This window comes from Phoca vitulina, unplaced genomic scaffold, assembly GCF_004348235.1.
Source record: "Phoca vitulina isolate PV1807 unplaced genomic scaffold, GSC_HSeal_1.0 scaffold19, whole genome shotgun sequence".
Taxonomy (NCBI): Eukaryota; Metazoa; Chordata; class Mammalia; order Carnivora; family Phocidae; genus Phoca; species Phoca vitulina.
Window position 1 is genome coordinate 6,096,335 of NW_022589722.1, and position 25,504 is coordinate 6,121,838.

At 37.2% G+C, this 25,504-nt stretch overlaps 1 long non-coding RNA gene and 1 pseudogene across 6 annotated transcripts in view; both read left to right on the top strand.

Moving 5' to 3' along the window:
* The window catches only part of LOC116639767, a 247,755-nt gene that overhangs the window by 119,195 nt on the left and 103,056 nt on the right, over positions 1-25,504 (top strand). The gene's annotated exons all lie outside the window — the stretch shown is intronic.
* Positions 15,290-15,468, top strand: LOC116640142 (annotated as a pseudogene).

The window sequence follows — 25,504 nt, forward strand, 5'->3', positions numbered from 1 at the left end:
AAATCAGAGTATTCATCTTCAAAGAACAAAACCCTATTAGCATAATCTTGTTAAAATGAAGTATCACCTAATTTTGCTTATCATGCATCCAGATTATATTTTACTTCCTGGAGATATGTCAAAATATGTCAATGCCCTAATGTATGAAATAATCCAAAAACTCTTTTGAAGGTAAGTATGCCTTTTCCTAAAATTAAATTGTTGGAAAGCCTAAATTCTTATAAAACACTTCTTTTCTCTTTGGAGAGATCATTAATTTTAAAGAAGCACTTGTCAGTTAACAATTATTTATTGAGGACCTCCTTCTGTTCATTACCTTGTAGATAGATAAGATGCCCAGATTGTGGTAGGGAACCTTGAGGTAGCCACCAATGATTCCTGCCTTGTGGTGTTCATGGCTCTGGATGATCCCTTTCTCTTGACTATAGGTTGAACCTTGTGAGATTCTCCTCACAAATAGAATAGTGTGAAAGCCACGGGACAATACTATCAAGATTAAGTGACAAAGAGATTCTGGCTTCCATCTTGGGCACCATCTTTTACTCACTTTCTCGGAGAGACCTCACCCTGGGGGAAGCCAGAATGAGCTGCCCTATTGCAAGGCAGTTGGCAAGGAACTGATGTCTATGGTCAATCTAGGACCTGAGGTCTGCCAACAGCCCTGTGAGTAAGTTTGGATGCAAATTCCTCCCACAACTAGTCTTGAGATGACCAATGATCACAGCCCCAGCCAATATCTTGAATGCAGCCTGAGAGACCTTGAACCATAGGAAAGCCTGAGCTGAGCCAGAGGTACCCAGCAAAGGCAAACTCAGATTTTTGATGGACATGTACTGTGAGATAATAAATGTTTATTTAAACCACTGAGTTTTGGGGTAATTTTTTAGTCCAACAGTGGAAAGATAAAACATAATGCATGATCCATCCTCTAAGGTAGCAATAACAAATTAAGATTTTAATTGAACATTACTCAGAAGTCCAAAAATCAGATCATATAAAATGGACAGAATAATGCAGAGGTGACAGGGCTATGGTCAAATCTTAACAACTACATTCTTTAATAGATTATATACTTGCTCCTGAAATTGGAAAAAAAAAAAGAAACTATTCTATGTGTTATTTTAAACTATTATGTTTATGCATATTATTGTATTATTAATGAAAACAATAACTTTCTATTAACCACTGGGCTCTGCTGGCATATGAGTAGAATTCATGTTAAAACTAGTTTGGAAGACCAGCATGGCTTCTGTGACTTCACAGTATCTGGCCCTGCATGGAGATAAAACTGAGATCTATAGATTTAAGATAATCCTACTTTTTAGTAAACATCTGTTTTTATTGCTCTAGATTTATTCTTTCTTGTCATAAAATTTGAATGGGATTTTCTTGGGGAACTAGCTCTAGAAGTAGGCCCTAGTTGACCAATTAGCCAATAAGTATATCCTTTCTCCCTGGCTATCATGATTAGTTCACCCAGATTGGGACAATGTGAATCATGCCCCAAATCTTCTTCATTGATGGAAGGGAAAATCAATTTCTTCACTCTCTCTCTTTTTCTCTCTCTCTCCCTGATTTCTTTGTAGTATTGCATCCAAAATTATGTAGGCTAGAGCTATGGCTAGAGCTATTTACAGTGACCTTTTACTACATTAAGACTTAAATGATGCTAACACAGGGAAGACCACAGAGATGATAGGAGAAGGAGAGGCCCTGGTGCTCTTACAGTGTCAGAAGCCAATTCAGATCCAAGCCAGCCGATTCCCACTCTGCTTAAGACAGTCTCTTTGTGTATTTATGTATTTACATTTCATTCACTCAGTTCACCCAATCAGGCATTCATTTACTCAACAGAATTTGCATGGGGTGCTTATTCTTTGCAAGCCAGTGTACTAATTGTTACAGGAATTAAGTATGTATAGGAGTAAGTACCTACATTCAAGCAACATAAGATCTAGTAGGAAAAGAAGATGTGCCCAGAAGTATTTCTGGTATCTAGAATTATGTAATAAGTAACATATATTTTCTTTCTTCTTTATTTCTAATGCTTTCAGTTTGGGCTATAATCCTTACCTGTTGGTAACCTCTACGGCAAACTTGGCTGCTCAATAAATCCTCCCTACTACCTCTCTTACTTCATGTCCTACCACTTTGCCCTTTGCCGGTTCCATTTCAACTCTTCCTGGAACATCATACCATAGCCTTAATGTCTCGGCACTCTATCTTCCCCTAGTCTAGAATATTCTCCCCCCCCCCCCCAACCAATAGAGATCTGCGGGGCTCACTCCCTCACATATTTCAGGTCTTTTCTCAAATGTCACATTTAAATGAGGCATTACTGAACCCTTTTCAAAATTGACTACCCACTCATACACACTACCTGTCCCTTTTCCTTGGCTTCTACTCCATTGCACTTACCACTATTTGACTATATTATGTGGTTTAGATTCCTTCTCCATTTGATGTTATTATATGTCAGTCTTCTCCCACCAGAAAATTAGCTCCACAAGAGCAGGGATTTGGAGGAGACAGGCACAGAAGCAGACACTATGTGTGGGTGTAATGATAGAATATAAAAGAGAAGCAAGAAACATAATGCACAGAGTGAGGAGAAACTTTCTGCAAAAGTCAGCCTAAATGGTACAGAATGGATCTCAAGGCACCAATAAAACAGGCAGAATGTAACAGCAGCACTGGTCTGTCACCAGAGCTCAGCTTTCTAGAATACCTTCCATCGACCACCATTTTTATGGGTCTCCTTTTCACAAATATATTAAATCAGAAGTAAAAATCACCAAACCTTATTTTCCCATAAGTCTTAGAGAAGAGGATGGTCTCATTCCTTTTGGCTTGATGTTTTTTCCTTTTTAAAGAATACACATTCATTTAAGCCTGAGATATTTATTTCAACCAACTTTTATTTTTTTTTAATGCTTGGCTTTTTGATATCAAGGAAAAAAATGTGTATTAATGGAGAGAAAATTTTAAACAAAATAGTGTATTTAAACCTAAAAATAAGAGTTGTAATTTTTGTCACAAACCCATAGGGCTTCTATTTTTTTATTTCAATTATTTTTGTAAATTAGTCTTAAAATTACGTTAGCAAAAATATACAACTCACACTTCTAGTTTCCGGCTCCATATACAAGGAGCTTAGAACTTGCCACTTCTAACAACAAGGAAAAAACTGAACAGACTGAAAAATCAGCTCTTCTTGGATCTATATGAGAGGGAAGGAGGACACAGGGCTAACTGTACAGTTACCAGACGCTGGTTTCCCCCACTATCTGAAAGTGGAGTGTTCCTATGACCTTTGTAAGCCAAAGCAACCGAAACAATGTAAAGCAAAGAAGCAACTACCTTTAATGTATATGGGAAAAATTTTTGAGCATTCCCAGATCCAGAAAATAACCTCTCTTAGGCTTTTCTGATATCTAAGCATACATCTCGCTAATGGATGGACAAAATAAATCGAGATAAAGCACAGATGCTCACAGACAGTTTAAACCTATGGTGGCTTGATGCCAAGATTCTGAGTGTGGTTCCCAGGGAAGGAGCCACACTCACTGCCCAGGGTGTGCGCTGCCTCTCTATAAGGGCTCACCGCAAAACAAACAGTGAGTACTATTTTCATTTTTCGCTTTTTAAAAATAAAAGGTAATATCCTCTTCAGATTTCTTTCAGTTAGTGAAAATAAGCACTAATGTAGGTCTTTCATAAAAGCCAAGTGGCGTAATGCAAAGTTTAGAAAAGCACGGGATACCTGTATCTCTTCTCTCCACTGGTTTCTTTTTCTCATTATCTTTTTGTTTTTGTTTTTTTAAGATTTTATTTATTTATTTGGCAGAGAGAGAGAGAGTACAAGCAGGGGGAGCAGCAGGCAGTGGGAGAGGGAGAAGCAGGTTCCCCGTCGAGCAGAGAGCCCGATGTGGGGCTCCAAGTAGGGCTCCATCCCAGGACCCTGAGATCATGACCTGAGCCAAAAGCAGACGCTTAACCAACCGAGCCACCCAGGCGCCCCTTTCCCATTATCTTGATTAGTGTGGTACATTTGTTACCATTGATGAGCATATATTGATACATTATTATTAACTAAAGTTCAGAATTTATGTTAGGGTTCACTCTTTGACAAATGCATAATGATATGTATCCACCATTACAGTATCATATAGGAAATTTCCACTGCCATTAAAATCCCCTATGTCCTACCTGTAGTCTTACTTAAGAAAAAAATAACTATGTCCTTTTACTGTTTTCCTCATGCAGTTTTTAAATAGTTATTTTTACCAATGCCCTTCTCCCCACTGCCTTTAGAAAGGCTAAGCAGCTGTGATATGTATAGAAAAGGGTATGTGTGTCAGCTGGTGGGATGTGGGGAGAAATTGAATGTTTGCTCCCTGATAACTGGACAATTAAAAAGCCAAATGACAAATAAGCAAAATTTAATAATTGCTTATAAAGATGGTTGAAAATATTAATTACCAATTAAAATATTACAGAGGCTAACTAAATCAGGTAGGAACTAGGGAACTCTGGAAGATATGACACAGCTTTAACACAGAATTGCATAGGAATAGAGCAGTGACTCAGATTTTTAGGTTGTTTAAAACAGCAGTTTTCAATCTTTGTTGTGCATCAAAATCACCTTGGGTACTTATTAAATTTATATTCTATGTTCAACTCTCAAAGAATCTAAATATTGCCGGCATGGGTGGTGTCCAGATATTTGTGATTTTTTAACAAGTTAGTCGAGTGATTCTGACTGAAGTAGTCCACAGAGCAGACCAAGGAAATAACCTTGAAAATGCGGCTAAGCTTGAGCTCTCAGCCAGCCCTGCATAGTTACCCTTAGTAAATAAACATAGTATCTGAGCTCACTGTCCATACAGACATGGACAGTGAGGTAGACGCCACCTCATCAAGTGACCTGGCAAACCCAGGTGCTGTGTACGTGAATTCAGAATCATTTTACTGATGGTTTCTCTCACTTCCCAGAAAGCAAACTTCCTCTTGAAGGCTGTTCCAGTATGTAGTTGCCATGTGATTCAAGAAGTTTGATGCTTGCTTGAACTCTCTTGTGTTTTCTGTGATTTGTGAATGTGTGCCTACTCCATGGAGTTGATTACTCTGGTGATGACTAACAGCTGACCTCCATTCTCCGCCTGAAAACACTGATGGGTCCGGTTCCAGTTACTTTTTCCTTTCAGATCAACTCTCTCCCACCACTTTAACCTTTCTTCAATACAGCCTCTTCTCCATCTCTTGACTCATTTCTATGATTCACCAGATTCTTTTCATCACCTTAGCAGTGTTGAAAACTAGCACAATAATCTGGCTGTTACTAACGTGGAACATAGTGTCATGTCTCCAGGCCTCCCTGTAAGGGCAGCTTTCAGATTACCACTAACAAAATGCTTCCATGCTCATGATTCCACTTATTAGACAACTCTACAAGGTGGATTTTAGTGCCCTAATTTTATAGATGAGAAAAATCTAGGCTTAGAAATGCTAAAGAAGTCAAATCCAGTATATGCAACAAATATGTAACACATCAAAAATGTTTTATAAGGAATCCCTGCTTTCATTACTACTCCCCTGTGTTTTATTTTAATATAGGATAGCCAGGAGGTCCGTGGAACTCAGCTCTCACTGGCTGAGCCCCAGGAATAGGAGCCATTGAGTTCCATAGCTATCCATGAATTGTTCTAGAATGCAATCCAACAAGTTTATTCTTACCACAGTCCTCCAGATGAAGTTCTGTTCAAGACCTGGACTAGATCTTAAACTTAAGACATACAGGGATCATCTCCAATTCCTGACTTGGCCATAGCTTTAGATTCCTGCCCGTCACCTCTTTGATTGCATTGGCTCACAGTAGAGAAATAAAAATGATCTGTTATGAATGTTGTTCCACAACGATTCACCTTTTTTTTTTTTTTTCTTCTCTGAGTCTTTCTTTTTGCTTTTCAAGTCAAGTTTACTGAGGTCAATTTTACGTACCTTAACATTTACCAAAATTCGCCACATTTGGTGTGCCTTCCAATTAGTTTTGACCACTGTGTATAATCATCTAACCACCACAACAATCAAGATACAGAATATTTCTATCACCCTCAAAAAAATCCTCTTCATGGCTCTTGGTTGTCAGTCCTCTGCTTCTACCACAGTCCCTGGAAACTACTGCTCTGATTTTAGTCACACATTTCACTTTTTCTAGCTGTTACATAAATAAAGAATGACACCTTTTGCATCTGATTCCTTTCACTTATCATAGTGCTTCCATTCAGTTTAATCATATTATGATTTCCATATCACTCATTTCCAAGAGTCCTCATACTTAATCTACCTTATTTTCTGATGACTATCCCTGGACTGTTATTATTCTCAGTATCTTGAAACATTTAACATTTTAATGAAACTAATTAAAGGATCCTCATAGATGGAGTTAAAAAATGTGTATAGTTTATATACACCGAAGTTATGCCTTTTTCTTCAAATATAAAATATGGAAAGTTGCTCAAATATTAGCACTGTGAGTCTCAGCCACGAGTGTTCTTCATCACTGCATGTACTCCTCTTTACCTGCCTGGCATGTACAATCCGTTGGGACAATCCTATTCTGACACTGTGACTCACCAGTCAAGATAAATTCAACAAAGATGGTGAGATTCTGGCAACCTGAAAGCGGTTTTGCTGATGGAGAAAAGGGAGCATCGTATACCTTCTCAGGATTTGGGGGCTATTTTACACATGCTGGGAAGAGGTAGCTGCAGCAGAAAGATCACTACTGTCCTGTAGTTACTCCCCTCCTGGGTTCAAGTGGGAGTTCTTATTTTTATGGCTTTGAGAGTGATTCTGATCATCATCCAGGCTTGACAACTATAGACCCTCTGCCAAAGCCCCGTTACTCTTCCCATCTGGCCAGTCTGGTAATGGATTCACTTATTTATTTTTATTCAAAGAAAAATAAAATTATATAGAAAAACATATGTTAATGCAACATTATGTGAAAACATGCTCATAGTTCTTTGGATTCTAAATACAGACAATCCAGCATGAATATTCATAGTACAGTTAACTGGGTTGCACGTTCTTATTTGCACTGCAAATTGATGGGGATAAATGAAACAGTCTTGCATACAAATTCTTGTGACTATATGCTTTCAACGTCTTACTGGATGTTGTTTCCCAGTCTTATTTAGCTCCCTTTATATTGCCTTTGCATATGAGTGAAAATCAGCCACAATATTGTAAACACGTATTAGAAATATAATGCATTATTCCATGCCACAAGTGAGGAAGAAGAAAACAGATCACAAACTAAAATAATAAATAAATGAATAAATACAAACAAACTAAAAATGCATCAGTGAACATGGATGCATCAGGAGAAAGGGGGTCTTCTTATGACTGTGAAATGTACAAAATCAATGTTATTTTCCTAAAACTGAGACTAAAATAACTCAATTACGATGCATAATAAAGATGAAGACCAAGTTGACCAAAGACTAACCAGATGAACATTTTTGCCACTAACCAGACAAAATGTAATAATTATTTAGTCTTGATCTTTTATGTTTAATACTGAGGTAGTTGAAATCTAAATGTTAACGATCTCTTTCATAATCCAAGGACTTCACCCTTAGATTTATCTTTATGTATCAGAGAAAAAAATCTGATTAAAAGAAATCATCATTAAATAACCTTGAACATAATAAAAATAAATAAATAAATAACCTTCTCTTAAGTGATTTTCTTCCCATAGTTTATGATATTGACTTCGTTAAGATTATTCTAAATTATTTTACAAGAGACATTTTCAAAATGATTACATTTCCACTTGGCATTTCATATTTATGCTTTGTGATTCTAATTGTATTATCTTTTATGACCTTTTTTCCACGAAGTCAAGTCCTACCTCAGCTGGAATAATATGCATCATAGCATTGGGAAGGTAGCCCAGATTAACAAACAACAATTTACTAATGCTACCTATGGCAAGTGTCAAATGAGCAAATCTTTTTAAATGTCTCCATGAATCACGTAATTAACACTTTCTTAGAGTAACATGAATGAAAGGTAATCCATACAGTCTTTGAAAGTCAGGATGGTATATATTTCAATATCACAACCCACATGATTATTGAATTTCAGCATATCACATTTTCCTTTCAAAACTATTGCTAAGTATTTTTCTATGTGGAAGTAAGGATGATTCCAAATTGAAATTCTGTAAAATAAATTGGACCTTTACATAAATTTACTGGACTTAGGAACTGATAATAATGGCTTGACTCAAGTTTAAAATACAATAAGAATCTATCTTTATAGCTATAGTCTTTGAACTTCTGATTTAGTTAGAGGTATCTGATTTTTACCAAAAAAGTAAATTTAAAACTGTTTGACTTTTCTAATGTTCACCAGCTTAAGGACTACTGGTATTTTCAGCCAGGGAAAACACTTGGGATTTTCTGTTTTTCACCATCTAAGATACTTTTTAAATGGAAAATCTTAAAATGCAAATACAAAAACAACACAACAACAACAAAGACTTTCTCTGGGTGATATGGTTATTTAGATAAGGGTTTGACTCAGCTATAGAATTTTGAGGATGATGGGTGATCTCTAGAATATTTTTCCTTAGATATTTCATAATCTGGGACCATATTCAGACCTAACTGTCCTATGTAACTTTGATACCATTGACATAAATACTTTAACCATTAGAAAGAAAAAAGAAAAAAAAAATCAGCTACAAAAAAAAGCAAAAACTCATTTTAAGAGCAAGAACATTTTTTTCTCCCTTTGCTAAAAATGTAGCCAGAGCCCCCAGATCCCCAGTTGAATAAATTATAGGACAAACTTCAGCAATTCTAAAGGGCTAGTGTCAGTAGTGACACAGTGAATGATTTTCATCACTGGTTCTTGGATCCAAGCCTACAAGCCTATATAAAACTTCCTTTTCAACTTCCCAACATTCTGGAACATTCTTATGTGTACCTCGTACTCTCTATCTGTTCTCTTGCCTTTTCAAATTCCTCAGGTTAAGATATCAGGTAGGATTTCTGCACTACATATTTCCCATTTCAAACTTATTTTTTCTTCTTCATACTTTTTTTTTTTAATTGAAATTCTAGCTTTTAAAATAATTAGTTTCCTCTTTGGGGGTATATAACTAGCCTGTGCATTTTTCCATCACCTTATCTCACTGATTCTAAAATGCATTTTTTTTTTTTCATTTAGAAGTGTCTGAATTTACATTTTTTTCTTTCCTTTTTGAATTAGTGCTTTTATTTCCTTTGGGTAAATACCCAGTAGTGGGATTACTGGGTCAATTATAGTCAAAATTTTTTAAATTACTTAAAAACATAGAGAAGAATGCGTGGGAGTAAGAGAAAATTTTAACACTGATGACATCACAATGCACTATCAATAAAACCAATCCAGAATATAGACAAATTTTTTTTTGGATTTATTTTTTTATCTTATTTTTTTTATTTTATTATGTTATGTTAGTCACCATACAGTACATCATTAGTTTTTGATGTAGTGTTCCATGATTCATTGTTTGTGTACAACAACACCCAGTGCTCCATGCAATACCTGAGAATGGCAAAAATTAACAAGGCAAAAAACAACAAATGTTGGAGAGGCTGTGGAGAAAGGGGAACCCTCTTACACTGTTGGTGGGAATGCAAGTTGGTACAGCCACTTTGGAAAACAGTATGGAGGCTCCTCAAAAGTTAAAAATAGAGCTACCCTATGACCCAGCAATGGCACTACTGGGTATTTACCCCAAAGATACAGGTGTAGTGAAAAGAAGGGGCACATGCACCCCAAAGTTCATAGCAGCAATGTCCACAATAGCTAAACTGTGGAAGGAGCCGAGATGCCCTTCAACAGATGAATGGATAAAGAAGATGTGGTCCATATATACGATGGAATATTACTCAGCCATCAGAAAGGATGAATAGCCATCAGAAAGGATGAATATCCACCATTTGCATTGACATGGATGGAACTGGAGGGGATTATGCTAAGTGAAATAAGTCAAGCAGAGAAAGACAATTATCATATGGTTTCACTTATATGTGGAACATAAGGAATAGCATGGAGGACATTAGGAGAAGGAAGGGAAAAATGAAGGGGGGAGGAAATCAGAGGGGGAGACAAACCATGAGAGACTATGGACTCCCGGAAACAAACTGAGGGTTTCAGAGGGGAGGGGGGTGAGGGGTGATGGGTATTAATGAGGGCGCGTTCTGAATTTACATCGTATACTTCCTGTATATAATTGACTTGGTAATGTTTTTCTTTGTCCCCCTGAATGATGTTACTGTATCAGTTAGAAAGTGCTTGTTTTAATGATGTTGTGTAATAAAGGAAACATAGTATTTGTTCATAGGTTTGTGCCTCCCAAAGCATGTTTCCCTAAACACTGTGCAGCTTGTGGTATATGAGTGAGTCCAGATGAGGCATCCACGAATGCTCTATTTTATGTAAATAGTTGTGTGTGTGTGTGTATTTTGATGTATGATAGAAAAAATAAAATATGCACTTGAAACCCATGACTTGAGAGGCATTATTGTTTAGAATTAAACTAAGTTTAAAAAAAAAAAAAGTGAGTTGATTTAGAACAGATTCAAAGAAAAACCCAAAGTAAATAGTGCTTCAGATACTACAGATGGGACAGGAAAATCATGTGTCTCATGGGGACAAGGGATGTGCCTTATTCGTCTTTGGATCTCAGGGCTTCATAATTAGCATATGTTTATTGTATTTATTTGAATACTGATTATTTTATCTCATTTCAGGTGGATTATGTGATTGAAAAATTTTACCCCAAAGACAGAAGTGTTTGATAAATGAAAATAGTTCTTTATTTTAAGAGAAGAGCTATGATTCTAGATGATTTTGATTAGTAGATAAAGCAGATTTGTGACATTTAAGTGTGTGGAGGGCATTAACTGTTTCCATCACCACCAGCTTTGCCCATTCATTCCTCTGCACACCTGAAGGTGGAGGTCATTCATATTATACTTCTCCCAGAGAATGCTACTCACCCCTATTAAAAGAGCTGAGGATTAGACTAAAGCAGAAGTTTCTAAATTATTATGTTTCATCAATACATTTTCAACTATATTGTGCACAGAGTAGAATGTAGGCTTAATACTTGGGTTGTCTGTTAGAGTTAATGGGCTTGCATGTCCCTCTTTACCACACCATTCATCCTTCCTCACTCTGTATATAGGATTGAATGCCAAGGGGTTAAACACTAAGAGGATTATGTTATGTGTTGAAATCTTTTTCCGTGTCTTTGGAAACTTGGCAAGGGACTATTTATTATATTAATTATAGTATATTATATTATATTATATTAATTCCAATTCTGGAAATACTCTCTATGCATCTGTAGTTTTCAAGAATATAAGGACTCAAGTCAGAGCTGGATACCTATGAGTATAATGAAAAATTAATGTAAAGTAATAAAATAAGCACTAAACTGGAAGTGAAGTGTCCTAGTCTCATTTATACCACCATTGTCTTATTCTAATTTGTTCATCCTTTCTTTGTACCTCAGATTTTCTTGTTCTAAAATAGGTGCTTGATCTAGATGATCTCCAAGGCTCCTTCCATCTTGAAGTTTCCTTGATTCTGTCATAATAAGCTTAATTAGACTATGGAAGGGATAAGGAGAGAATATAAAATAAATGAGTTTAGCTGTCATTATCTGTCTGCATGAATGTCTATTAGGAAAAACAAAACAAAACAAAAAAACCAAAAAACCAACCCTCTGCATATCCTCACTGCTAATTCCTTTGCTACCTTCTCCCACTTCCTTCCAAAATAATACATTTCTCTGTTATAAACAGACCCAGATGACGAATGAAAATAACCAGACTGATGGCCTCCGTAGGTTATCTTTGAGTGGCCTTGAGAGTTCATACGTAATTAAACAGAATATTGACAACAAAGGAGATGTTAACCATAGAGAATACAGGTTGTATTCTCATGCACGTGTGTCCCTGTGTGTCTACATGTTGTTGTTACAAAGTTATTACAATTTACAGAAACTGAGAATATGTGAAACACGTTCCTGTTAGATGAATCCTTTAAAGTAAACTTTCAAGTAAAACTCACAGATGAGTCTAGATCACAGCCAGCCACCTCCGCCCCATCCCCAATGACAAATACAAGACAGCTGCTAAATTTACCACGCCTCTACTGGGACACCGGGACCTCCCGCGCACTAGCAGGCGACGTGCTGCGATCCGCGGGATGTACTCAGGGTCGGAATTGCTGCACAGCAGCTCTGCTGATCCTTAATCCTTGTGAATACAGCATTGACATGGGGCCAAGACCTTCAGAGGATGCATTTTTAAAGGGAAAAAGGAACAAGAGGAAAGGAAAACTCAAAGCAACATGTAAAGCCACCTCCTGTGAGGCAAAAATTTTGAAATGGGGAAAAAAATGACTCAATAAATAAATTTAAAGACAGTCAGGCCCCAACATACAGATGGTTTGTGTTCTGAAAGTTCATTTGCAGACCAATTTTTAAGAGCACATTTCTGCACAGAAACCATGTTTTATTTGTCAGCTGTGTTCTCTGAGTAAGCCATGTAATCCTATTTAACCAAGACTGTTCCTGATGTGTGTAATATACAAGTGATATTGAATCCATCAGTTATACCAATATGTCGGCTGAAAAGGTCATCAGAAATGCATCATGTTTGCTGTCAGTGGTTTGCATTTATTCCATCATTCATTAAGCACCTAATATGTTGCAGGAGGGAATAATGTGGCTAACAAGACAGGACTGAATCCTGCCTTCATGGAACTTATCAAAATTATAATTGGTAATGCTTGCATCCTAGCAACATGTTTAGCAGATGCGAACTGCAATCATGGCAAGTGGATCCTCCAATATACAGTGTTCACAGGTCTGACTCAATCTTGGGACCCATTCTTATGGGTCAGGTGGATGGGATGGGAAAGGGGGGAATCAATTCAATGAGTGACATAAAATATCAGATATGGGTGTGAGCAACATGGATCTGAGTGGCTCAACAGGTATACAGGTTAGAGTATCATCAGTGGAGAAAATATTTACCTCCATGGTAGCCCTCTTTCTCCAAATTATAAATATAATCTTCCAAACTAAAATATCAATAATTTCTCATGCCTGTCTAGAAGGGTTAAAAGACTGAAACCCATTTTTGTCTATGTATCTTGGATCTTTTGAATTTGTGTGAAACATAATCACTAACTAGGATAAGGCTGATTCTTTAAGATGAAACTTGATTTCTTCACCGATTTTCTTCAGCATCTGGGTCTAGTCTCACCAGCGATCATTTGGCAGGCACCACCACCACTGGAATCCATTTGCTTTTTATCAGTGGTTTTCAACATCCTGCAGCAGAAAGGATTTGTTTCCAAGTCACCTTAGTTCCTGTTGACAGGCTCTGAACCCAGGAAATAACCAAGCCGTCTCTACTCGCCCTACTTTCTCTGAATATTTCTCAAAGTTTCCCCCGATGACCGAGACCCCTGTCACTTCCCCCTCTTAACCCTCACCATGAAAATGACCTTGTAAAGTATTCTAGCAACTCTTTAACATATAAAAATGTTCTGCAAATACAAAAACAATGCTGTAAGTAGACATCTGCTGAGGCAAAGAGCTGTTTGCTCAAAAGTCTCACAGAAACTTGGGAGTGTGGTTGCATGGAAAGTCTGGACTTCTGTTTCTGTAACCTCCTCAGGTGACTGGCAGTAAGTCCTGGCTCCCTGCAGTCACCATTCATTCACTCATCATGAAGGACACAGGAAGCAGGCTGTACTCTTTCTCTTTTCAGTTCTTCTCTGTCTCTCCTTTTCTGGCTTGCTGCTGGGGCCAAGAATAATCGTGGAGCTTTCTTCTTACTCTGTGACCCCAGAATTGGCCTTTTTTTTTTTTTTTTTTTTTAAATCGAGGGGGCTTTTCTGTCAAAAGAAAAGATAAATAAATGGGAGGTTAAAGGCCCTACCTGTGCTTTTTTTTCTTTTTTCTCATTTTTTTCTACTTAAACCATGTAGAAGAAAAGACAAAGGCACATATAGGGGATAGCAATGACACTTAGGGTTTACAAAGAACAAATTAAAATGTAGCTTCTTTATTTCAGAAGAAATCCAGATTTGAGGAAATGAGTATCCTAGAAAGACACATGTTTTTGCTTATTTGCAATACTTGTACTCTCTGTCAACAGAAGTTAATATATTGGTAATGAAAGCCAATTCGTACGATACTTTAGTGTTTGAAAGTGACTTCCACATCAATTTTTATTCTTGCGCCCCCCCTTGAGAAGTGCTCAAGGTGGGTACCGTCAGCTTCGTTTAACAGAGGAGAAACTCAGAAGCTCACTGACAGAATGAAGACCAAACCCAGGCCCCCGAGCATTAAATCAGTATAACTTTTATAACCTATGCACAATATTATGTAATTTGGCAATTTTATATAATTTTCCTCTGTTTACATTATAATATTCACCCCTCATCAATAGCCACTGGTTGGTAAAATTATTTCAGTTATCTTTAATAAGTGCTCAACACTCATTTAAGCAAAGATATAGGAAGATATGATTTATGATTCATCTAAACCAACACAGAAATCCTGTTACCCAATTTTCCAGACTTTCTTGCAGCAAAAGAGGCCATGAAATCCAGTCCTGGCTAGAGCTGAAAGGGAATTCGGGGAACACTTTTGCTGGGGTTTTCTTCACATACTTTGTTAGAAATCTAGCCCTGACTTGTTTCAGCAGGAAGGAAGTGATCAATTGCAGTAAAGATGGCAGAGGTATTAAGTAAAAGGAGAATAGAACAGTACTTGTGGATTTGGCAACTTGCAGAGTTGGGATCTTAACAAGAGCAATCTTAGTGATGTGGTAGATGAGTAAGGACTCTATTGAACCTTTGTTCAGAGTGTAAATCATGGAAGTTTTTTTTTTTTTTTTTTTTTTTGTAGAGCCAGTTACTAATGTCTGTCAAATATAAAATGCATATGCCCTTTACAGCCAGCAATTCTACTTCTAGGAATTTATTCTTGGCAGCATGGAAATCATGAAAATTGAAAATGACTTAAATTTCTGTCAGTAGTAGAAGTGTTTATCTATGCCGTAAAACCAGGCAGTCAAAAAAACACCAGTAGATTTAAAGGTATTGACATGGATAGCTGTCCAAGACATATTCTTAAGTGAACAAATAAAAGGAAAAAGATAACAATATGTAAAACAAGAAGTATTGTATATATAGTATAAGCTTTGCGCAGTGGCAGTATCGTAGCCAATGAGGTTTATCCGAGGCGCGATTATTGCTAATTGTATATATAGTACATACATCCAAAGATATATATATATATATATATGTATATGATGTATATGTAGGAAGAGAAACTGGAAGAAGACATCAGAGGATACTTGAACACTGTATCTTTCTATACTGTTTGCATCTTTTACAATTGAAATGCATCTATATATTACTTATGTTGTTAAAAAAGAAAGAAAACAAGATGAAATAAAGTATGAACGGTAATGGAGAAAGTGAATATAGCCTTGGCGATATTACTTCTGAAAAAATGTATCAACAGAGGTGATAAAAATTGGTAGATAACTGAGTGAAATAGAGCGAAATAGAGGTTCAGGTTTATTATTTTTTTAAGGTGAAGGACATTCAAATGTTTTTATGTTAATTGGGAATGATTTTAATATAAATATAAATTCCACATTAATTTAAATATAAATACCACATTTCTTTAGTTCTAAAATACAGGTTTTATCACATTTTAATTATTTTGAGATTGGGATGTCTTATAATCCATTAATTGAAGTATAAAGGATTTGCATTAAAATCTATGAGTCGGGGCGCCTGGGTGGCTCAGTCGTTAAGCGTCTGCCTTCAGCTCAGGTCATGATCCCAGGGTCCTGGGATCGAGCCCCGCATCGGGCTCCCTGCTCAGCAGGGAGCCTGCTTCTCCCTCTCTCACTCCCCCTGCTTGTGTTCCTGCTCTCACAATCTCTGTCAAATAAATAAATAAAATCTTTAAAAAAATAAAATAAAATAAAATAAAATCTATGAGTCATCTTGAGGCAATTTTCACCAAAATCTTCTTTAGGCTAAATTTTCCACTTGTGGTCTTTGAATCTCACTGGCAGTTTGAATTCAGACTGGTAAGCTGCTTGAGGACTGGCTTGTGTTCAGTTCTTAAGCTAGTGTTTTGTTTTCTTGTTTGTCTCCTTCTCTCCATTCTGTTTCAAGGTGGAGATGGCTTCACGCCATTACTGTCCCTTTCTACCTAGTGGACTTTTCTTCTCACATGTCCACATATTGAAGATGAAGGCCATTGATGTCTCAACATTTGGAGGTTTACTAATTAGATTTGCTGTCATAGGATATGTTTTTTTTTTCTTTTAAAAAATTACACACAGGCAATTATTTAAAAAAGAAGAAAATAGCAAGTGTTGGCAAGGATGTAGAGAGATTAGAATGCCATGTATTGGTAGATATGTAAAATGGTGCAGCTGTGGTGGAAAGTGGCATGGGGGTTCCTCAAAAAATTAAACATAGAATTACTATATGGTCCAGCCATTCCACTTCTGGGTATGTTCCCAAAAGAACTGAAAGCAGAGACTTGCATAGGTATTTGTACACCCATATTCATAGCAGAATTATTTATAGTAATCAAAGGAGGAATCAACCCAAGTGTCCATCAAAAATGAATGGATAAACAAAATGTGGTCTATACTTGCAATGAAATATTATTCAGTCTTTAAAAAGGAAGGACATTTTGACACATGCTACAATGTGGATGAACCCAGAAGACCCTATGCTAAATGGAACAAGCCAGTCACAAAAGGACAAATATTGCATGCTTTCACTTAAATGAGGTACTTAGCTTGTCAAATCCATAAAGACTAAAGGGAGAATGGTGGTTGCCAGGGCCAGTGGGGAGGGAAGAATGGAGAGTTATTGTTGTAGTCTGGAAAGATGAAAGGAGTTCTAAAGATGGGGGCTGGTGGTGGTTGCAAAACAGTGTGAATGTACTTAATGCCACTGAACTGTACACTTATTAATGGTTAAAATGGTAAATTTTATGTTATGTATATTTTACCACAACTAGAGAAAATAAGTGTACATAAAACAATGGTGCAGCCTACAATTAATGGTATTTTCAACTTAATAAAATGTTAATGATTCCAGAGGAATAAGGGAGTAAAATCTTTGAGAAGATGACAGGGCCTGGGATCCAGCTCAGAAGTGCAGAGTCCAGCCTGTGATAAAAAGAATAAAGGGTCTATCATTGTCAGGAGAGGTCCCGGGGACAGGTATCTCCACAGATTTATGTGAATGGAAAATAAGGGAGTTTCCTTTCTGGATGGCATCTTCCTTCTAAATGATGTTGGAAGTGAAGTAATTAGGTGAGAAAGAAGTGTGGGGAGGGAGGTGTGGGGGATGAAATAGTTATCTTGCAGAGTGGGAAGTGAGCCCAGAAGAAAAACAGAGTAGGCTTGTCATCAGTCTTAATTGCCCACTTGAGAAAATGAATTGAAAGTGAAATCAGTCTGAATAGTTGTATTATTTATTCCAGCAATGTTCACCTGTTTGGGTATAGTAAGGATACACATGGCTGGCTTACTCCAAAGTCAGGCTTGTGCACGTGTAGAACAATGACAAGAGGGAAGCAGGGAAGGGAAGCGAGGATCATTTGCAAAAATATGTACATACATAAGTACAGATGCACATTAATGCATTACTTAATTCATTAATAACCTTGGGTTACTTTATTGGTGAAATGGAATAATAATAGACCATCTCTTACAAGGTTGTGGTGAGTTAAATGTCAAGTATGTAAAACACTGAACAGTGCCTGGCACCCAGAAAGCACTCAGTAAAATTAACTCTCGCTGCTATCCTATTACCATGAGTTGTCAAGTCTTTGCTCGACAGTGCAGCAAGTGAAGACAGGTAGGAACCGACAAATGATAACAAAGGAATGGGTCAATGGATTAAAGCTGAAACTTGGATGAATGGAGGGCTCGACAAGAGATTGGTAGACAAAGAAATGAGGGGACAGAGGGGGTGATGTGACCTGACAGTATGTGCTTCAGAGGAGCAAGATGTTTGCAGAAGGAAGAGGTTGTTACGTTTGGAAACTGTCCGTGTAGAGCGAGGAGGATGTCCACTTCCCTTACTGGCCCTGAGGAACATGGTATGAGCAAGAAAAGAAAAACAGCTTTGATTCCATTTGAAGAGAAGCAGTTTCCTCAGGGGACAGCTCAGTTTCAATAAAAACACAGATGTGAAGGGAACAATCAGGAAAGAGACTAAGCATTTAAAGAAGCTCACTGATTACAGATTTAGAGTTCAAAAGGATAGAGTGGTATTGGTTTAAGAGAAGGGCTTTTCCTTCTCTTTATGAGAGATTGAGCTCGAATCTGGAGACGTACCTTGGAGTGTGGGGTAAGAGGCAGGATCCCTTATTTAGGCTACTACAAATGGAAATGCGACTGAGCATTTAGTTTGGTTGCTAAACAGGGTTAAACACTCAGACCTGATTGAAATACTCAGGAGCCTGGGGACTGCTCATTGGGGTCAGAGTAATTATCAATTCAATCATGCACTACTTTGTACTATGTGTGTTTTACCTATTACATTCTTTTAAATTCTGCCTGAACTTACGTCTCATCTTCTCCTTGAAATAGATTCATACTTCCTGAGGAGGAAAAAATGGTTTTCTTTCAAGGTTATCATACTTCATGAACATATATATATATATATATATACAGTATCTTATAAAAAGTAGATGCTCAATATGTTTTTATAAAGTTATTTTTTTAATTAGTTGAGCCATAGAGGAGACCACATTATAAATTTTAAAATGATACTTAGCTGTGTATGTACAAATAATAGTTCTAGGACAGGAGCCTAACATTCTCTGTTTTTAATCTTCATGTGCTAGTATTTTATGTTCAGGAAAAAATACGGGACAGAAGAAAATTTCCACATCAGATTAGGAAACTTAAGTTGCAATGACATATGAAGTGTATTGTGGTATCTGCCATGGATAGTTGTCTTTTTTTTTTTTTTGCTTCCTTCTTTTCAATATCTTACACAGTCCAGAGAAGTTGGAGAGTTTGAACAAAACCGAGATTACTGGTTCCTTTGAAGATTCTTTTCTTCCCTAGCAAATGGTTTCTATCAGGCTTTTAGCGACTAAGGTACTGCAATTTTGTATAAATGTCTTTGCTACTAGATTCTCCACAAATCAAACACATTCTTCGAGCTGAAAAGAAATAAGAAGGAAGGACAATGTGGCAAGTTGGAAAAACCATCTGTTTCATCACAGGAATTGAACTTGATACCCAGATCGGAGATAATTTATTTATGGTAATGACTCTTCTCCTAATGTCCCAAGTAACATTTTGTCCCAGTGGTAGCCCCTGGATCACTTCTAATTCAAGCCCTTTGGAACTCTATCCTCTTAACCTCTTCTGCACAAAGAAAATAAATATTCAATGAGCACAGCACAATAAGTGGACAAAAGGAATAAAATTCTTAATACAAATATTCCTAAAGTGATTTAATTATTTTACATCAGAGTATCCTGTTTCCTCAGACATATTATTGAATAAGATAAATATTAATGAGGAACTTTACAAACAGGTTTGATCATTTTATAAAGCCTATCTGGAAATCTGGAGTATCATTGACATTTGTCTTTTATTTTTCTCTTTTCTTTAATATTAAAATAGCATATATCAAGTCTTATAATTGACATTTCATTTTCCCTTTCTCAGAAGAACTTGAATATAATAATATCCAGCAATCATAATTATGCTTTCACTTTCAAGAACATCCTGTCTTTTCTGAGAAACAAACTGTGGGTTCTAGAGGGGAGAGGGGTCGGGGGATGGGTTAGCCTGGTGATGGGTATTAAAGAGGGCACACATTGAATGGAGCACTGGGTGTTATACACAAACAATGAATCATGGAACACTACATCAAAAACTAATGATGTAATGTATGGTGATTAACATAACATAATAAAATAAAATTAAAAAAAAAGAACATCCTGTCTTTGATTGCTTGTAGTAGTTTACTTAAATACAACATATCTCCTTACCCTTAGTGAGTACAAAATGTATTATTTGATGGAACAATGGTATAGAGTATAACAAAAAAATGATTACTATCAACTACTAAGCACTTTATATATAAAAAAAATCTATAAATGATTGAATTACTATTTTTTAAAAGTTATTTGAACCCAGGACTGGTAAAATTTATCTTTTAAGTAAAATCATAGTGAACTTTCACCATATTCCTCACTTCATAAATACAGTAACTTAAGAAGATGAACTTATAACTTAAATTCTTTCAAGTCTGTGGAATTATTACACATTAGGACTTTATTTTAAGGGTAGCAGTAACCTAAGTATTTCATATTCTGTGTCTTATAAATGAATAACCCAAATTTTCTGCTAGAAATGATAATGAATAAATACTTCCCCAGGTTGTCAACTTTGCTGCTTCTTACACTCTAAAATCTGTTAAGACCTTAGTGCCAAAATGGCTTTAAACCAACTGTCATTCTATGAGCTTGATTCTGTAGTACCCTAATGAAGTGCCATAAGCATTTGATTCTTCTTCTTTTGCTTAGTGAATACTTAAATGGATTTTTAAACTGCTGAATAGCTTGGAAAGAACTGAGTTTCTTTATTTTCAAAAGTGAAGTGCTCTGCCCTCACCTTAACAGACATCCACACAATTAAAAAGCAAGCAAAGCCATCAGGACGAGCATTCAGATGCAAAGGGAAAAAGTATTACAAAATTGCTATTTATTAAAATAGGCAATTATATTTCAGACTGACTGTCTGAAAGCACTGCTAACATATTATGTGCAAGACTACAGGGGAGAGAACTTGGGGATATGGAAAAAGAAATGCTTGTTACTTTCTTTCAATAAAGCAGGTGCATGTAGAATAAGTCACTTAAATCCCAGCCCTATGAGACCTGTATTGCTCTCATTTTACAGTGGAGAAAACCATAGATAAAAGGGTTGCAGTAACTTTTCCAAAGCCACGCAGCTGGTGGGTAGCGGTGCTAGACCACCAGGTTAGACCTTATGACTCCTGATGTCCTTGTTTGTCAGCATGCTGAGTCCCTCTCCAACAGGACCTACAAATGGAGGAACCTTGTGGAACACGGAGCATTGTGGTCAACAGAGAACCCAGTGAACCCAAGTGTAAAGCTTAGAATGTCATTGCCTAAGTGTTGGGTTTTTGGGATTTTTATTAGTTAGGATTTTGGCACTTTGGTGTGTGTGTTGCAATGTGTTTCTCCTTCAGGCCTGTCAATAAGAATGTTGCCTGAAGTCAGCAGGTCAAGTACTACACAGAGCCCGTGAAAGAGTATCTGCCCCATATCAACATGCATGCTTCCTAGACTTTCTATTTGACAGTATTTACTTGAAAGTGACCTCTGCCAGAAACATAACAAGCCTGTTCAATGATAAAAAAACCTCCACATTTAACATGGTTCTTCCATTCATGTCAAAGAAGGTTCCAGCAGTGGCCTGGTCCCACGCAAACTGTATCTCCTCAGCGCTTTCCAGTAAGGCAAATCTCTCACTCACATAAATTGTCTTAATTGTTCATGTATTTTTAATAAATGTGTAATAAATTATAGGTCTATAAATGTGACCTGTAATTTAAGAAAAATGAACTAGACACAATTCAGTTAGTGGAATTAGTGGAATTCAAAATATGGCTTATTATATATTGCTGCGTTACACACTCGCCCAGAGCTCAGCGGCACAACAACCATGATCACCAATTTATCATATCTCACTATTTGGGGCAGGAATTCAATGAGGCCCGGCTGCATCTTCTGGTGCCACAAGACATCGACTGGGGCAACACATCCAGTTAACGTGAGGTCTGGTCTGCGGGGTGTCTGATGGCTCCACTAAAATGCTGCCACCTTGCTGGAGACAAGTGGAACCTGGATTCCCCTGTGTTCTTCTGTTGTTTCCATCTGTGCTCTCCAGCCAGGGAGTCAGACTCCTTGAAGGAAAGTTAAAGGCCGTAAGAGAGAACAAAGCAAGGGCCCCCGGTAGGATAGTGAAAACCTTGCCTATCTCTTTTGCAACACTTCTCACAACTGTAATTAAAATGATCGCTGATTCATTGTTTTATGTCAGTCCTGCTGCTATATTGTAACATCCATAGCACCGGAATCTTGTTTGGCTTGATTCTGTTGTTTCCCAAATACTTATCACAGTGTCCGGCACATAGTAATGATCGATATCTGATGAAGAAATGAATGAATATGGAATGAATTCAATATAAATGTTCTAACAATGGTAGTAGAAAAGTATGGCCTTAGCTATTAATTGCCTTCTGAACAGGGTCAATTTGAGATAGTATGAACCTCTCTAATTTTTTTTTTCATAATAAAAATATTAACCTTTATTAAGGACTGGCTGTATGCCAGGTTGGCTACAAAGGCAATTTCATTTATTCCTAACAATAGCCCCTGTAGGTAGATATTATTACTTTCATTTTATAAATAAGAAAATTGTAAGACTCAAGAAGGCTAAAGTGACTAGTTTAAAGATAGATAGATAGAGATATTCAAAATAACAGATGCTGGACTTCTACCAGGATGTGAGATAATTAGTGTGGGTTAGAGGTGGGCTTTAACATTACACAGTTCAAGTCAAGTGCAAACCCCAGAGACTTTATTTTCTATTCCCCCAACAACTCTCTGTATCAAGATCTCAACCCACTGAGTTTTGAAACTTTTGCCCTAGCTGATTGAAAATATAGTAGACTGTCTATATGGGGCAGCTAGAAGAGGCTTCGCAAAGCCTCAGGCATAGAAAGATGCCCATCTGTTGTACATTCCCCGAGGCAGCTTTCAGTGGAAGATACACATCTAGAAGGAGGACAGAAAAAGCCCAGCAGCCCATGTGACTTATTCTGGTAATAATACATCTAGAGGCCCTGGCTTCGCTCCTCTGAGCTTGCGGGCACAGCCACTCACAGCACCAGGTGGTACTTTGCTCCTCTCCATCCGGCCCCCTGCTCTGGCATTCTGTAACATTACGTTTCACCTTCGCTGCTCACTCTGGTCGCTAACTTCCTAGCCCAGCTGATCATCTTCCAGGATTGAGGAGTGAGGTGGTTACATCTTCCTTCTCATTTCCTTCCACCGGTATTATTGTGATACAAAATTTATGTTCTTTCCTCAGGACATCTCTTGATTCTCAAAAGCTTATTTTAGAAATCAAAGAGTATGGACTATTTCTTTATTTTTTCATTCCTACTATAATAATTCTACTTCTCTGCTAAGCAACGTGGGTATTTCTGACTGAATAAGAGAAAGGTTTTATATAAGAAAATAAGGAGAAGCAAAGCATTACTGTTTGAAGATGGTCCTATGTATACCATCCCTGACACAATCTGTTAAGTATAGGCTCCGAATGTTATTTTATAGCCCCTGACTGACACCTGCTGTGCAATATTTTACTAGACTTCCTTAAATTGCTATATTTTAATTTAATAAAACCACACTTGTTTTCCTTTTATCACAAAATGCCAGGCTACCTTTTTTTTTTGTATAAAATATTGAAGTTTGTTTGGAACTGTAAATGCTAATAAAAAGCAGTTCAGCTGACTGTCGTTTAAAGGAAAATGTATCAATTTCTCTTATTCTTTTCCTTCTCTACCTTGTTCTCCTGTTTTCCTCCAGAAAAATTAATGTCTAAAGACATTAGGTGGGACAGAGCATGGTTGCTGTCTAAGCTAGTGATGGAAGAGGTATACTGGGGAGACTTTCAGTAGTCTACAATGGGATATCAGAGCCCAAGTGACTTCCACTGATGAGGGTGGCTGGATGTTGAGTGACAGAGTCTGAGCATGGTGAGGAGGGTATCCATGTGGACCGGATCATCATGGTCTGAGTAGGAGTTTGACTATGCCCACATGGGGTTATGTGTCCGTGCACAGGACACAGCCCAAGCAGAGTTAGGAGGTCATTTGTGCAAAAGAAGAGGTAGAAGTGGAAATAGAAGTTACATATAGTTGGATTGATCAAATAAATAAATAAGCAAATAAAGGATGCTGCTAGCCATGTTATTCACTGTCAGAGAAGGAAGTAACAAAATCTATAGGGTAAAAACTAGAATAAGCCCTGTGGTATTAGGTTAGAATTCATTTTATTATATTAGTCAGCTAGGGCTACCATAACAAAAATGCCACTGTGGATGGCCTGAACAATAGAAATTTATTTTCACACAGTTCCAGAGGCTAGAGGTTCATGATTAAGATGTAGGCAGATTTGTTTCCTTCTGACGTCTCCTTTCTTGGCTTGCAGATGGCTGCACTCTCATTGTGTCCTCACATCATGGGCACCTCTCAGTCTGTGGGATATCTATGTCTTAATTTCCTCTTCTTCGAAGGACCCCAGTAAATTGAGTTAGGGCCATCCATATGACCTCATTTTACCTTAATTGCCTCCTCTTTAAAAGCCTTATCGCCAAATACATCCCATTCCAAAGTACTGGGAAATAGGACTTAAACATATAAATTTGAGAAACATACACTTCAGATCATAACAGTGAAATCATGATTCTTTCTATATATGTATATATATAATCTATCTTTGTCCACTGAAAAGGCCTGGGATCAGTGATACTCCAATAGCCATGAGCACATCTGGTGCCCAGATCTTGGCTACTAAATACCATTCCCCACTTAAAAGAACTAGCATTCTTTGGAGAAATGGTTGATTTAAGATCTGGGACAGGGAAAGTACAAGACAAGCACGGAACATCTTATCATGGCAGAAACATATGAAATGTTCAAATAGTGGTGGGAACATGTAAAAATGGGGGGGTGGATTTATATTTCTGGTATGGCAGAGTAAGATTCTACTGAATCAATGGTCCCAAAGATTACTATAAACACTGGGAAAAAATAACAAATAAACCAACTAAAACAAAAACTCAAGGGGCACCTGGATGGCTTAGTCGGTTATGTGTCTGCCTTCGGCTCAGGTCATGATCTCAGGGTCCTGGAATCAAGCCCCACGTTGGGCTCTCTGCTCAGTGGAGAGTCTGCTTCTCCCTTGCTCTCTCTCTCCCTCTGTGTTCTCTCTTGCTCCTGTGCTCTCTCTCAGATAAATAAATAAAATCTTAAAAAAATAAATAAATGAAACAAAAAATCAAAATAAAAAATCGTGACAGAAGATTCTGGAGGAGAGTCAAAACTTGGAAGAAAAGTGAATTTCTTGTTCTAGTGGCTTTTAGCTTGAGATTAGTCAAGCGTCATGAAATGAGTGCCAAACAGGACAGCTAAAATTCCAATCAAAACCCCAGTCTCTCTAGATTGAAGGACAGAGTTTGGACAAAGCTGACCTGCCGGAAAATAGGGGGTGAAGGGATAAGATTTGGAAATTAGATAGGCAGAAA